This window comes from Mus caroli, unplaced genomic scaffold (assembly GCF_978045245.1).
Source record: "Mus caroli unplaced genomic scaffold, Mus_caroli_1 scaffold_19, whole genome shotgun sequence".
In the NCBI taxonomy this organism is placed as follows: domain Eukaryota; kingdom Metazoa; phylum Chordata; class Mammalia; order Rodentia; family Muridae; genus Mus; species Mus caroli.
Window position 1 is genome coordinate 67,801,211 of NW_028227274.1, and position 16,354 is coordinate 67,817,564.

Here is a 16,354-nt window from a genome sequence, read left to right on the forward strand (position 1 = left end):
TCCTAGTTTCCTTCAAAACTATAATGAGAATACATTTACCACATTACAGAGCATGGCTTTGCCACATCTCGTATTTTTCCTGGTGTGCTGGCTGGTTTTTATGTCAACTTGATACAAACTAGACTCATTTGGGAAGAGAGAACCTCAAGAAAATGCTCCCTCAAGATTAGTGTGTAGGCATATATACTGTAGGCCTGTGATCTATCTATCTATCTATCTATTTATCTATCTATCACACTATATCATCATATATTATAAATTGATGTGAGAGGGTCCAGTTCATTGTGGGCTGTACATCCCCCAGGCAGATGGTCTGGATGGTATAGGAAAGTGTACAGAGCAAGTCAAGAGGAGCAAGCCAGTAGGCAGCACACCTTCATATGCTCTTCTGCCCTGAGCCATGCTCTGGCCTCACTCAGAAACGGTCTCCAGGCTGCAAGCTAAAATAACCCATTTCTTCCCAGAGTTACGTTTGGGCATGGTGTACATCACAGCAGTAGAAATGCTAAGGAGGACACCCAGTCACCATTCTCTGCTGGTGTTCCAGTTTCATTTTCTCTCTGCAAACAGTCTAATATAAATCCCATCTAATATTTCAGACTCAAAATTCACCTATGGTCTATTGACACCCTGCCCCCCCCCCCCCTTCATTACAACCAATGCTTTCTTGTCTGTGTATGGGGTGGGACTTTGTATTTATCCTTTTCTGACTTCTTACATTTGGTTTTGGTCCACGAAGATGGCCCATTTCCATCTTCTCACTCTGTTGCCCTGGGAAGCGGATGGCAGGATGCCTAACAGTGGCTGTTCTTTGGTTTAATTCCGTTTACTAGATGTCTAACCTTATTGGTTATCCTGCTGTTTAGCTTAGCTGATTTGCGAGCTGGTTAAACCAGTGCTTTGCGAGATTGTGTTTTCCTAATGTGTGTGTTGGAAATAATTACAGAGTCTTACTGTATCAGATGGAGTGAGTGAGGGGATGCCCACAGGATGCAAATAAGACCTGGGGCATAAGGAAGAGGCCGTGCTTGGTGAGGATTACTGTGGCAGGAGATATGGGATATTATGAAAGTGACTTCTATGATTAGAGATAACTTATCCACCTAAGGCAAACAGACCCTTCAAATCAAGGGAAGGGACACATGTAGTTCTAGAATTCAGTGCATTCACCAGGCAGCTGATAAAACAGGAGTAATGTTTTCAGTGATTCCCCTAATTATTAACTTGCTACCTTGTTGCGTTTTATTTAAAAACAAAACCAAAAAACAATCTGAAGACAACAGTAGGCATAAAACCTTAAAATCACACGGACAAGTTCTGAGTGTCCCTTTACTTGTATCTAGATTTAAGGCAGAAATGTACAAAGCAAGTCCAGTAGGAAATGGCAGTTTATATGAAAATTGGGCTCATGTTCACAATTGTCCTTACCAGGGCAATATTGTTAGATTCTAAGACTATGAAAATTAGGATCATAAACTTTTAGCAACAGTTCTGTAGCAGACAGAATCCTTGGAGACTGATACGTGCGTTTCCAGGGAGAGCTGTGAGAAGAGTCCCATTGCAGGGCCTTGCCCTGCATCTAGGCAGGCCCAGAGGGAGGAAATGGATTAGTCTCTAACAACCTGTTTTGTAACTTAGTGCTGGAACCCCTGTATAGGGCTTAGGCGTAGTTCAGCTAAGGTTAAGTCAACTTCAATTATTTTCATAATAAGCATCACTGTGGCGAAAGCTACTGGGGACAGCAGCACATAGTTTGCAAAATTAGATGCCCCACCAGACAAGATTCTCATCGATTGGTTTAGAAGCATGGTTAGAACTTGAAAACCCCCATCTCCTGATTCATCTCAGCATTATGTGTGAGTCAGCTCTGGCTCCAACCTAGATTTCTAAAGCAATATACCCATACCTTCCCGTGTTCATTTATAGTTGGATAAAATTCTTGGCACATTTAAGAACACAAAAGGCCTTCGATGTACCTGGCTGCTTCTGCTGCTGCTTTTTCCTCTTCCTCTTCCTCTTCCTCTTCCTCTTCCTCTTCCTCTTTTCTTCTTCTCCTCCTCCATTTTAAAATGGGTCATTTCCTTCAGTAAGGTTTTGATTTATTGCCATCAAAGCTAGCAGCTATGAGAGTTGAGGTTTCATGTTATCCAACTATGTGTAAGACATGAGAGATGCTGTGTTGGTTAGGAAGCTTTTCTCATCTTCTGTGTAGCTTTGAAGAATCCTCCTGACTTACATGCTATTTTTTCCTCTGGCACCCATTGCTGATGCTGGGTCCCAGAAGAACTGTGACGTGTGGCCAATAATCCCCCGAGACTGACAGGCTGTAGGATTTATTCAACTACTACCTTTTTCCAGACCAAAGTAAGGGTTTTTGATCTTTTTTTTTCATGTATGCATGAATTAGAATCTTAAAATAAACCCCACTTATCCTTTCTTTTTCTAATAGTTTATAGAAAAGAAAACTTACTGGTTTTCCGTAGATCTGCGTAGATCTGCCTCACTTCAAAAATCAATCTGAAGACTAAGTTGATTCTGCCTAGAGACTAACACTCTCTGGCTTTTCAGAAATCTGGTTGGGTAAATTGGAAGTACATTCTGCACATGGTTTAGCAGTTAGTAGCCTGGAAAATGACCCAATAGCCAAGATAGTATTTTTTTTTAAACATCTTCATTGTAAGTGCTTGTTTAAAGTTTAAGGCTGTAATTGACTATTTTGCACATTGTTCATTGTTAATTCCTTTCAGCCTGTTATAGTTTTGTAAATGCACTGCCTGCTAAGTTGTGTTGGTGGAGGGACATTAGTGCTGTAAGAAAATCTAGTTAAATGTGGTACTTCAGAGCAGTTACCAATTAGTGCCTGAGAGTAGATCACTGTGATTTTGCGGGTGCACAGAATGGAGTGCTGAAGAGCGACTCCTGTCTCCACTTCTTTATGTTCCTATCTGACTCCCTTAGTCAGTTCCCTGTGACAGCAGCAACATCCTTTCTTCATTGTTTTGTTTGTTGCCACGAGCTTCCTTGAGCCAGTCTACTTTGTGACGTTTTGAGTTAGAGAAACCATTTTATGTTTGATATACATACTATAGCCCTTTCCTGGGTTTCGGGGAGTTCCAGAACACTGGTCTGAAACTACAGGTTCTCTCCTGGCATTTAGGATATAGCTGCTCAATTTCCATTCTTTCATTTCCGAATGCTTGCGAGAAGGATAACACTACACATTGTACGTATAAGCTCTTGCCGGCTAACGATGAGATGTTATAAAATGTGCGGTTGGAAAGGAGTTAAATTCTGCCCACCAGGTAGAAAAGACCACTGGAATATGGGCATAGCCTCGGGAAATAATGGCGTAGATAACATGTGATTTATCTGTATATGGCAAAGAAAGAAAACTAATGATTGTGAATGTGCTGAACGTAGCTTAAGCTATTTATCATCATGTACAAGTGGAAACTTGCACAAAACCCCTCTTGATTAAGTTCTATCTGAAACAAAAGATGTGATTGGAAGTGTGGAATGCGAGAATATTTTAAGAGCATGATGAAAATCCAACTAGGGGCTTCAGCAAGTGAGTGGTCAAACTTGACAACGGAAAGAATGAGCAGGCAGCTTGGGTCGGTTATGTAAATTTGGATGCCTCCAAGAGTCCGGACCTATGGGGTTTTGCACTGGGTTTCATCATCAAATTATGCTTTTTTTTTTTATCAATTAGTATATGAACCATTGATCGAAACACTTAAAAATGGAAGATATGTGGGGCCCTTTTTATCTCTTAAAACAAATTCTAACAATTAATCCTGATGAATTAGGGGCTACCATGCAGAATAGGGGGAGGGGAGAAGTGAGGTGGGTAAGGAGGAGTGTAGAGGGCAGTAGTGGATGAACACATCATAATCAGACTCCACAAGCAGATATTTGGAAGTTGGTCTGTGTAAGAATCAGTTCACCATGGGAAAAATCCAGCTGTCTATTGGATTAGAAGTTCTTCATATTAAAAATGTGGAAGAAAGAACCCCCAAAGTACAAGAGTAAGGAGAGAATACTCACTCAAAGGTCACAGTAAAGAGCGATGAGCTATCTCCCCACGAACATAGACAATAGGATGTCCAGAGGTGGTTTCTCAATCTATGAGACACAGAAAGGTTCATATATTGATAGGTGATGGAGATACTGTTCAAACGTGAGTCAAGTTTTCACCTGTGTCTCCACAGAAGACGACAGAGGACAGATGCTGAAAAGGCACATAAAATCCCCAAGGGAGAAGGAAGAAGTGTCAAAGATGCCAGGATCAGGCTGAAACAGGGGAGCAGAGGGAAAGAGAGAAAATGCACAAACCCCAAAGGTTGGCAGTAGACACCTGCAAACCTTCATGGGCTTGAACAGAGGACCGTGCCTTTAAACAAATACCTGTGGTTTGCTGTTCTGCTGTTCTCCTTAGTCTTTGGGTTAGAATTTGTCTGTAAAGGAAATTAGCTAGGTATACTTTAAAAGGCTCACCATGTCTGCTCTTTGTCCGTTAAGTCTCATTGTTTCTGAGGTATCCTGCGACTCACCGGTATGTCCATGTTTAATGGAGGATACCTGTTATGGACAGGCTATGTGCTGGGTTCTCCGAAAGCCGGCTGTAAAGCACAGTCATATCTTAAGGGCCTTTGAAGTTGCTCTGTGGCTAATGGAAGATGGAGCATGAGTTGATCAGAAACCACGAGATAGGCACATGGATTGATTGGGACATCTGTTTATATTGAGTATCACGCTATCTCACTATTTCCTAATGTCATACACACAACTGGATGCAATGAATGACTCTTCATTTGTCAGCCTGTGACCCCCAAATTCCTTAAGGAAATAGGACTACATCCTTCCGTTCTTCACCTATGTTATACACCTGACTTTATTGTAGTCATGGGATGCAGACGCCTGGCCTCCACCTGCATAGTGTAAGTTCAGAGGTCATAATTTCAGTGTGGATCTCTGACCTGCATACTACTTCAAAGTATTCTCCTTTTAGTTTTCAAACTGTTCATGTAATGATTTATTTTTAACTCCTCCTATTTCTTTCTCACTTAGTAGAAATGAGTCACCACCTACTTAGCACCTAATTATTTACCATCAAGATATTTTTACCCCATAAATTAATAACTTTTTGGTAAAATGCATGATATTTAATATGCTAAAATTATGTATGCTCCCACTGGGGGAAAATGGAAGGGTGAATTTATCTATATTTTTATATTAATGTGTCTTCAAATTAACGGTTTTAACCTGTTGTTCCTACAGGTTTGCTTCTGTGCTTCGGCAGACTTTAATTATATTTCCATTCACAATTTAACACTGTATGTCTGTCCTAAGTAGAGTGAATTTTCCTATTTTGAAGGAAGGAAATGTGGATAGAATTTTCTAATTGAAAGATGAGGATAGCCAAATTAGAGGAAAAATAGCCCTATACATATTTCCAAATGAAATCCATGATCATTTTCCATAATGTACAGCCAAGCTTGAATGGTCTTGAGAGGAAGGGCTTGGCTTTTGCAAACTGTCAGAGAAACAGTCGACTAAGGATGCTTTGTAGGGTGCAGTGTATGTTTAGGTTGTCTTTTCTTTTCTTTTCTTTTCTTTTCTTTTCTTTTTTTTTTTTTTTTTTTTTTTTTTGGTTACACTACACCCTAAACACCCAAACACCCTAAACCCTTGCTTTATCACTGAACCTCACAATCACCCGCCCCAATCCTGTCACATGTTCTAGTATTATTCTTGCTGGGCTCTGTTACATATTTTGCCCACTGTGAGGATGGAATGGGGTATACATGTCCGTGTGTGTGGAGGCCAGAAGTCAATGTTTAGATCTTATTCCCCTTAGGTTCTGAATCAGATCTATCACTGGCCAGCCTGGAGCTCACCGGGTAGGTTATTGGGGTTGCTTAACAAGCTCCAGGTTTCTACCTACTCTCTCTTCTCAGCACTGGGATCACAGTTGTGCACTCCTTTCTCAGGTTTTAAAAAATATCACTGTCCCTCCATCTATCTATATATCTATGTATTTATGTATCTATGTATCTATCTTTGTTTGTATGTATGTATGTATGTATGTATGTATCTATCTATCTATCTATCTATCTTTGTATCTATGTATCTATCTATGTACCTATCTATAGTATGTGTTAGCCTATCCATCTCTTTTACACACACACACATACTTGCACACAAACACTCGCGAACACACAATAACTAGGTCATCGGGCTGGCACCAAGAACCTTCATGGGTTGCCACCTTGTTGGCCCCTGTCTGCCTTAGCTCACATAGGTCCTGGGATTGATTCCAAGTCCTCCTGTTTGTGCTTAGTGGATGGTACCGTTTTTCTGAGTCCATCATAATACAGGTCTAGAAAGGAATCAGGAGCTCAATTTATGATTTCATTTTCCTGAGATTTTTGTGGTTGTTGTCCAAGCTGCAGGAGAGTGGGCAAAAAAGAAGATGTTGTGCTATTTCCCTGCACCCTTAGAGTGGCAGAACTGAGTTTTTCTGATGTGCATTTTGCGCATCCATGGAATATTTTAATCACATGGATGTAGAGCTCACTCTGAGCTGCTCGGAGCCACAGTATCTGAACTGGCAGCTGGGAGCTTGATGGCTCACGTATTTGGCCTTGGTAACAGAACCACGTTCACCTTTAGGATTTCAAGATTCGGAGCTGGAGAAGTTGCCCAGCAGTTAAGAGTATGTACTGATTTTGTCAAGGACCCAAGTTCAGTTCCTAGGACGTTCGTGTTCAGTGGCTTACGACTACCTGTAGCTCCAGCTCTGGAAGGATCTGGGGAGCCAAGCATGTGTGAGCACTTGCACACACATGTGTACTTACACACACATGCTTAAAAGCAATCCTAAAAGGTTTGCCAATTTTGTGTTTTATTTCCTTTGCACTTGTGCTAAATTTTATGTATTTAATAAAATTAAAATACATAAAGTCATAAAAAACAGAGTAAAGTCTGTATTTCTTTTTAATGTGTGGCTCAAAGGAAAAGCAAATGTGCATTAGAATCGTATATGTAAGTACGTTTCTCACATGGATGCCCCCCTCTCATTGAAACTTACCTTGCCTGCTTTTATTCAAAATTTTTACCAAGTTGAAAATGCAACCTTTAGAGAGAACCAAAGCTCTTCATTTTAATAGCTAAAGTAGTTGGAGCAGTAATCATGGTAAAATTATTTCTCAGGATATTAACAATCATTTATTTAACCATAGCTTTCTTTACTAATCACAGAATCCTGATTAGTAAGGTTTTATTTGGAGACCCATCCCACTGTTAATGACCCATGAATGCCAGTAACTTATGGAAAGGGTCAGCACTGCATTGCTTGGTTGGTTTTTAAATCATTGTTTGTAAGCTTATTGACTTGTATCACACACCGATTAGCATTGCTCCTCTGGATAGAGGTAGATACCGCCAACAGTTAGCATTCAGTCTTTAAGTCACTCATGAATCCCATGCTTCAGTGTTTATCATACAAGTGCTGTGTGTCCAGTACATGCCTTACTGCCACATACTCCAGGTTATTCTGTCCTAGTGGGGATGGAGGTCGCACAGAGGAAATTCAGGCAATTGATGTTGAAACTCTGATGTGGAAGAGCATGGAGAGACAGATGGATCAAGGAGCGATCGAGGAACCACATCTGAGGTGTTAGAAGTAAGAGGAAGGCACGGCCATCTCTTGAGAGCACTGGGAGATGCATCGTGTCAGGAGGGGTTCTAGGTAGACAAGAGAATCAGCTCATGACCAACCATTCATGCCATCTGGGTTCAATATTGTCATTCATTCCTCAAGGGCAGGCCCTGAAATGACACCAGGACACCTGAAGACAAGGCCTGCTCCTTCCTGTGATGCTTGTTTTCAGACACTAGACATGAATGACAGACGTATTGCTAGTTGCTTTAAAATGGGCCCAAGGTCTGTGTGTCCCAGGATGGGTACAGACATAATATTTGCCATGATCTTGAGGAAATCAATGGCTAATAAAAATAGTGTGGTCATTTTTAGTCTTGTTCAGTTGTTCAGTTTAGTCTTGATTAGTACGTTCAGTTGGTGAATGAACAGAGATTTATTGATAACTTGTACTTATTAGGTCCATTTATATTTACCCATCTATAGTTTTTAGTCATTCAAGTTGTCTCATGTATTTTGGGGGTAGGTAGCAAGAATACCACATTTGAGGGGAAAGTGTTAGAGTTTGGTTTAAGTTTACCAGAGAGGTGTCAGGCTTCTTTGTAATTTTAGATGAGGATATTTAAAAAGTGATCAGTTGGGAGAGGTCGGCTTGTGTTTGTGGTTTTTCAACAGATTGCTAAAATAGAATTCTTCCTTGAAACATGTGACCAATATCATTACGCAGAAAGAGCCATTTCATTTCTTGCCATGTAAATGATAAACATTCTACATAGTAATTAAAAGTAGACATTCACATATCACCTAACACCAGCTATCGAAAATCAGCAAATTAATGAGTATTAGGACAAAATTCATAGAGCAAGGAAGACCTGAGACAGCACTGTGTAGAAGTGAGAGAGAATGCAGGTGAGAGACATGTTCAGATTTCCTTTGTAACTAATTTATGTCGGTGAAAATGTGATTTCGCTCTGGCGATCTTGGCTTGATTTGTTTCATTTCTGTTAGAAGAGCAGTCGCAAGTGGATGGGCATTGTGGTTTTATATGCTCAACTGGTGATGACTTCAGGTATTGGCTGAGGAAGTGACCCCTGGCAGGGAAGGTCACACGGGTGGTTGGTTGCACGAAGGACCCTGGCAGAGAAAGATATAAAAGGAAGAGGTTAAAAATCCAAAGATATTTTCTTTGACTGAAGATAGAATAATGGAAGCGGGGAGCCTTTGATACTACAAAGCCCACGTAGTTTTCCTTTTAACATTATAGAGCAGTGTTTCCACCTGTGGGTCACAATCCTCTTGTGGGTCCAATGACCCTTTTACAGGGGTCACATATCAGATATATCCTGCATATTAGATATTTACATTATGATTCATAACAGTAGCAAAATTACAGTTATGAAGTTGAAACACAACTTTAAGGTTGGGGTCACCACAACATGAGGAGCTGTATTAAAGGGTCGCACATTAGGACAGTTGAGAACCTCTGTCACGGAGAATCCTAGAGTTGGATGTACCCAGTGCTTTGCGATCAGACATTTCACCTCCTGACTCTCTGGTCTCCATCACCAAGGCATTTGCAAACCATCCTGGTGAAGATCTGATTTTTTATCTAGGACAATACATATAGGCTGGTCCTGGTTCTGTCAGCACTAAAGCCCAACTGTGCGGGTCCCCTTTATGCATAAAATGTTTGCCATAGTTTCCTGACTCCTAACAGGGGCCACTGTTGACTAGATTTTAGCATTTAACATACATCAGGCAGGTGTTTGCATATTTCAAAATTCCCTTTGCTCAGAACACACTTTCCCCATATTTTGTCTCTAGGGAAAGTGAAGACTGGCAAGGTAAGAATCACCTTGGTTAGTGATGGGCATGGGATTTGTGCTTAATAAATCTTTGAGATCCAAAGCAGACTCCATTTTCATGGACAGCACAAGTTGATGTGACCAGAGAAAAGATTCCTGGTAAATGAAAATGTATGGAATAATATACAGCAGAAATCAAGGTTTCAGGACACCTCTACTAGCTGTATGCTTCTCTCTCTCTCCCCCTCTCCCCCTCCTTCTCCTCCCCTCTCCATCTCTCTCTCCCCTCCCTTCTCCTCCCCTCCCCTCCGCTCCCTTTCCCCTCCCTCCTCTACTCTCCTCTCCTCTCTTCTCCTCTCCTCTTCTCTTCCCTATTTGTATGTATTTCAGCACAGTATCAAACCCCAGGAATAACACTTTTCAAAAACACTTCCCCAGAGGAATGGTTAAAGGTCTCCCAATTCTAAGGGAAACGCCATCTTTGTTAGCTTTTAATGGGGGGCAGGTGACACAGAGAGGGAAGAAGTCCTGGTGCTTTGATAGAAAGGAATGGATGCTGCATCCAGTAAGGACGTGTGTTTGTGAACTGCACCCACTGGGCTCTGCCATGGAACTCACATGATTTTATTCTCAAGCAGCTCACAGCCTGACAAATGGAAGCAAAACACTTGGAAATAGTTAGAACGTCAGAATCGGGGCAGGATATAGTCACAGTGGCAAGGATGAGGGACCTGGAGGTCCTCAGAGATTGATCGTCTGCTTCCACACTCAGATAGGAACTTGTACACTGATCCAACCATTTAAAATCCATGGTCTACCTTTGTGAGGGATGTGCAACCATGAGGTCCATACTCACAGGCTGTGTGTAAGGCACAGAACCCAGCCCAAACTTGGACAGTTCATGGGACCAGACACTTCTCCTTTCTCTCTACCACACATCTGGCTAATGAAGGGTATGAGAAAATACCAATCTGTTCATCACCTCAGAGGAAGTTGGCCACCTGCAAAGGCGGAAGGTCCAGCTTTTCATTTGGGCTTTTCTGTTGGCTTTTCTCAGTGTTGACTTTCAGCTACTCATGACTCCTCACTGTCTACTGTTTCTCTAGTTGCTGCATCTCAGGACTCACCCACTCCACACCCTCCCCAACGCTTGTGCTCCTCACACCTATGAGTATTTTTTAAATTCATGTCTGTGATACAGGAGAATTGATAGAAACCAAGAGAATGTTGGGCCTGGAATGACTCAACTAATAAGCCTAACACTAAGGTCTTCAGACCATCTTTGGAGGGGGCCTGGATCTAGTTTCTCTCTCTCTTACTACTGCTTCCCAGTGGCCTTTGCTTTTGGTCTGTCTTTGCTCCTCTGTCAGACTAAAACACCCTGAATGGATCAAGCAATCCTTATGAAGAGGAAGGAAGGTGTCATCAAACTGAGGAAGGGAGTCTAGAATTTGAGAGAGACATGTGTTGTGATTTGATGTTGTTGACCTTACAATAACCACATTTAAACACAAATGCACCCCTTCATTCTTTGGACTTCATTCTTTTGGACTCTCCCATTTATATCTTCTAGCTTGGTTTGAACTTGCCTGTCATGAGGTTATTTCCTGCGGATCCTTTCTGTCTTTCATCACCTCCTTTTCTGCTCTATCCTCTTTCCTTTGCTTAAGAAGAGGTGCATGAGGCTCAGCTAGTACAATCACTTGCTATGCAAACAGGAGGACCTGACGTCAGGAACCCAAAACGAACATGAAAAATGTTGGGTTTGGTCATCCATGTGCTAAGCCGATGTTGGGGGAGGATAGGAGGACCCTGGAGTGTGCTGCTTCCATCCCAACTCCGGTTTCATTGGGAAACTCTGGCTTAAGAGAATGGCACAGATTATGGTGGAGAAGAACACCTGACACCCTCCTGTGGCCTGCACATGCTTTGTGTATGTCCATACACACTACACACAAACACAGGAAAATGTTTCTTTTTTGTCCTGCCAATGATAAAATGTGCTCTAAATTAAGAGTTATCAGACAGTGTGAACGTTGTGGCTTACATTAGACTTACAAGCCCAGGTCTAGTGGATTCCCCAAAACAATGAGGGCTAGAAGGATGAGAGAGCTCTTCTGACTGACTTTTCTTCTAGTCTCCTTTTTCTTTCTTGGAAAAGCGGCCTCCACCACAATCCATTGTGCTACAGCACAGCTAACTCTTCTTACTCAGTTTCTCCAGCTATGGTTTCAGTATCTTTTACCTTTGCAAGTATAGCCTAGGTGATCTTGGAGTTTGGTCCCAAACTCCAGCTACTCCTCAATTTCCTTGCTCAGCAGGTGTGTGTTCTTGGGTGACCCCTTCATCTCCATGTGGTCATCTTCCTCAAACTAAGAGCCATGTGGAGCTGGTGCTCAAGAACCTGCCTTGCGCAGCTCACTAGGGAATCACAGTCTTTGCTAGTGGCTAACATCTAGGTGAGAGCCAAAAAAGGCAAGCTGCTTCCCTCTTCATCTCTTCTAACTCCTACCACACTCATACTGTGCCTATACCAAATTAGGGTCATTTTGGCATAGCAAATACTAGGAGATATCCCTGTGGGAGCCAGTGCACACAGTCGGACCTGTCTATAAATAACAGTGACAGGATTATCTCATTCCCTAGTCTCTATGCCAGAAAATGATTTTATTTTGACATCTAGAAGCATAATATGTCTAAAATTGTGGATATAGGTAGGCTACTGTTCTATCTAATATTAATACTATATAAGAAATACACCACTTAGTGTTCACATTCAACACACACAGCACTTTGTGCCTAGCTCAGTCGACCAAGGACAGAGAGAAGAATTCCAGACTACAGGTCTTCACTCTAAGGAGTCAATCAGACATTGCCTTCCTGTAAATAGCTAAGCAAGCCAAGCTTCAACAGCCAGTGATAGATCATATCAGGATCAAAACAGTGAGACCTTCAGTTTTGGAGGCAGGAGGAAGGTCCTCTGGGTTGGGGAAGATATGCTGATGGAGCCTGACAAGTAAGTGGAATTTTCTAGAAGATCATTGAAAAAGTGGAAGGCTCTTTCAGAGTGAGGGTCACCTTAGAATTTTGTGTGTCACCTCTTATAAAAGGATGAACATATGCCTTACTGAGAGAGCCTGTTATAAAGTTTAGCCCTCATATTCTGCCAAAACTTGATTGGCTTTCTGGCTTCTACAGGGGACCCATTTCCCCAAAGGGAAGCTTGAGAAGACCCTGATGCTCATGATGCTGGTGTTGTAAGTAGATTTGGGAGGGGGCTCCAACCAGAAAGATTCAGTTGATATGTGAGGTTGATATTTGACCTTGACCACACACTGATGCATATAACACTTCTGTGTGCCTTGTGGGCCTTGTCAGGTTCTTAGTTTATACTGCAAATATGAAAACGCATTATAACAGTTTGCAACATTACAGCTTTTCATTGATATCAGATGTCTTGGTTTTGCTAATTTTGTTTGGATTTAATCTCTTTCCATTTATGTTAATTCTCTGTAATGTTTCCCCTTTGTTACCACTTACTAAAATATTGCTATATTTCTCCCCGTAAATAGACGTGTCATTCACTCACCAGGCGTCTCACCGTTATGGAGCAAAGGCATAATGTTTCCTTCTAGGTTATAAGGCTCAAAGTCAGGGGATAAAACACCTTTCTTGCCACTAAGCACAATCCATCTTCTTAATTTAAACCTTGTAGTTGGAAATTATGGTTTACAGTGAGTGGAGGCCATTTGTATTTGAGTTTCTCTATGCTTAAAAATAAAGAACAGGACTGGGGTTGCAGCTCAGTGGAACAGTACTTGCCTAGCCTGTACAGTGAATGTCCTGAGTCCAGTTCTCTGTGCTGCAAAAAATTAAATTAAAAATGTAAAACATTTACTAATGTTATGCACCTTGGTGTTGTCCTGGAATTTAAAAGAAATCTTCATGTCTGGTGCTGGAAGAAGATGAAAATGCCTCAGTACATGTTTAGTTTCTAAGAAACTGTATGGTACATAAGCTAATGTACAGCTAGCTATCCAGGAGATGACTATGAATTCGCTGTTAAGTTTGAGAGACTTGCCATTCAGACAAAGCCCTAAAGTAGGCAATTGGATTTAAGGGATGAAATACTGAGACGTTGAAGTGGAAGGTTTACCTGGAAGGGGTGAGGTGGACTCTGAGCTCACAAGCAGCAGGTGGGTTCCTGATGTCCTATAATCACTATCAACACATTTCTGCTGAGGGCAGAAAAGAATGTTTATACGGAGGGAGAGATAGGAGCATTATTTTTATCATAATGCAAAAGAAGAATTAAACATTTCTCATTGGCTTTAATTACTTAAATTAGTGGTTCACAATTTTCCTAATGCTGTGACCCTTTAGTACAGTTCTTCATGTTGTGGTAACTCTAATGATAAAGTCATTTTCGTTGCCACTTCCCAACTATAATTTTACTACTGTTGTGAATTGTAATGTAAATATGTGTGTTCTTCCAGCGGTTCTAGATGGCCTCTGTGAAAGGCTCATTTGATTCCCAAAGGGGTTGCCAACCACAGGTTGTGAACCACTGGCTTAAATAGTCCCTGTTCAGAGGAAGTCGATGGTAGAACCATAAAGTAGGAAGAGTGCCCTTCTCATCCCTCGAGCTGAGTTCCTGTGCTCTGGCCTGGCAGAACTTCAATTTTCTACGTGTCTTTTCTAGACGGTTTGTAATTGTAGTTTCTAGCCTTCCCTGTAACACAAAATACCATAGACATTGTGCCTACCAGCTATTTAGTAGCTCATTAGAAGTATTGCTTTCCCTGAAGTCTTTTGTTCACCCATTCCTTTGTCCATTGATTCCTGAAGAGTCACTCATTTGTCGGCTCCAGCACAGGTCCAGGCAGTGTTTTAGTCTCTGTGAACATGACAGTGAGCAGAAGATAGCTTCGACACATAGTGGCCACAGGTGATAAGTAATGATTAAGTATTTCTGGGGCCGCACTTGACATAACAACTTCACAACATTATCACCCCTTTTGTTTCATCGATGAAATCGTTGCGGTACCAATACAGTGACATGCCCAGGTCATCCCTTCGGTAGGAGTGGGTCTCTAGTTCAGGCCCAGAAAGTTTGGCTTTGAAATGTGTTCTGACAATCACCCCACTCCACTACAAAGTATTTGGCCTAAGGTAAATCATCATTATCATTTCTGATATTATTAATAGTAACTATTCCTCTCACTCAGACGGGCACTCAATACCTAATTATTGGTCAAGCAAATATTAGAAATCAAGGGCTACTCATATTTACTCCCAGCATGTGCTATAGTGCACAGCACAGTATCTGTATAAGGTAAGAGCTCTATAGTGAAAAGGGGGAGGGGAGGAAGAATGAAGAGATGGGATGATGTATGGAAGAGATGGAGGGAGGGAAGGATTAAGCTCGTCGATTTCAGGATTTTGATGTAGTTTTCCAGGACTTCTCTACTCCTGTGTGCAAGGTAGCCCATCCTTAAAGGTGCATTTCCGTGTCAAATAATAACATCCCATTTTATTGATTAAAAAAATAGTTCAGGAGCTAGAAGACACTAACTAAAATAAATGACTTGATTTTTGAGAACACATTTCAGGTGACGGTAGGACCCATGCTTAATTTGGTTAAGAACATTCCAATTGACGCGTATTTCCTGAGTCTATTGATTGGATCACACTGATCAAACCTTTGTTTACAAACAGCTAGGTCTTGGAAGAGTATAAATATGTGTGTATTAAAGAGGGAGAGGGTGTAAGTAGGAAAACATTTATTTCGATAAATACCTGTAAAGTGGGATTTATTGTGTATATACTTTTTGGAGGGTGGGGTATTGAAACATTTTCTTTCTGGGAAGGGAAAGATTTGGTGCTCGCTTGTGAGACCGTTCTAACACCAAGCACCATATTTAAGCATCACAAATATACACTAAGCAAGGGCCAGATGCACAAGGAATTTAAGCAGAGTTTTTCTAAATGGCAAATAATTAGAGGGGAACAGATGCCTATGGGCAGCAAAGGATGAAATGAGGTACCAGGAATTTTAAAAGGGAGATGGAAATGCATACATAGAATGTAGTTGGCTTCAAGGGTGTTTAAGCCTAGCGGGCGTTCTCTATCGAGTTTTCTGTTGTTGTGGGTTTGACTTAAATTCTCTTCTCTCTTTACCTCTATTCCCCAAAGTAATAGATCATGCTAATCATGCCAAGTGGAGCAGATTTTCTTCCGAACCTCAGTTTTGGACGAGTGTGTGATTGGAGCCCTTTCTTCTCTCTCCCCAGGGTCTTGTCCTTTTGCAGAACTGCCAGGATATGACATTTCATAACAGTGTCACTCCTCCTTTATTCATAATTTATACCCCATCTACCTCCAGAAGAGTTGTTTGGGCAGCCTTACCTCGTCAAGGCCTCATACCAAGGCAATATTTTCTCTCGGTGTGTGTTTCGGGGCAGTCGAGTCCCTCCTTTGCAACCACTGTGCTGAGAGGGAGCTTGTGTCCATCTCAAAAACCGTTCCGTGTAGTCTTGTTGCGGAGAAGGAAACAAACCCCCAAGAATAAAGAGGCGATGAGCAGGGAGACATTTCCCAGCCTCCTGTAGGGTGGGAGTTTAAGCAGCAGGGGCCCTGTGCACAGCTCTGTTGCTACCCAGCAAAGCTCAGCAGCAGCACCTGATCATTATCCTTAAGGTTCACGATTTACCTGTTGTGCTCATCGCCACAGAAGAAATGAGCTCTCTGTAATTATATGGGAAGGGGGAGGAGATAGTGTTTTAGTCCCTTTGATCTTGAGATACAATAGGCTCTGCTTTTGGAAATTCAATTCGAAAGAACCCAATGTACACATCTGCTTTTTTGTACCGCAATTTCTGTTGAG

General features: G+C 41.6%; 1 protein-coding gene and 1 long non-coding RNA gene across 14 annotated transcripts in view; one reads left to right on the forward strand and one right to left on the reverse strand.

The window, feature by feature from the left end:
• Tcf4 (transcription factor 4) overlaps positions 1-16,354 on the forward strand; it is a 343,670-nt gene that overhangs the window by 137,392 nt on the left and 189,924 nt on the right. The gene's annotated exons all lie outside the window — the stretch shown is intronic.
• Positions 8,528-15,992, reverse strand: LOC147000321 (uncharacterized). Of its 2 annotated transcripts, none has more exons than XR_015046032.1 (4): positions 15,877-15,992; positions 14,235-14,365; positions 13,625-13,703; positions 8,528-8,797 (listed from the first exon to the last, which is right to left on the reverse strand). It is a non-coding gene; the product is annotated as an uncharacterized LOC147000321 (long non-coding RNA). The 2 variants fall into 2 exon arrangements; XR_015046031.1 differs by having other exon boundaries at positions 13,625-13,706.